Source organism: Trypanosoma equiperdum (assembly GCF_001457755.1).
Source record: "Trypanosoma equiperdum strain OVI genome assembly, contig: ctg_1474, whole genome shotgun sequence".
NCBI lineage: Eukaryota > Euglenozoa > Kinetoplastea > Trypanosomatida > Trypanosomatidae > Trypanosoma > Trypanosoma equiperdum.
The window spans coordinates 25,623-25,898 of record NW_027123476.1 but is presented as its reverse complement, the minus strand read 5'-3'; positions in this window follow the sequence as shown (position 1 = coordinate 25,898).

Genomic DNA, 276 nt, shown 5'->3' with positions numbered 1-276 from the left:
AAAAAAAAACAAAGGAAGTGGAATATTTGTCGGTCGAAGTGCTTTCTTTTGCCTCTTTTTTTTTGTGTGTTATTTAGGGAAACTCGCAGCCACACTCATTTCTTAGTTGCATGGTCCTTTGTATGTACACATATTTTTTAACAGCACTCGAATGCCATGTTCAACTTGCTTTTTTTTCTTCTCTCCTTGCCTATTTCACACTTTCATTGTTTTTGTTCTCGTCTGTTTGTTTGACTGTTTCTGATTGCTTTTGATGCGTCGTTGTCGCCAATCAGC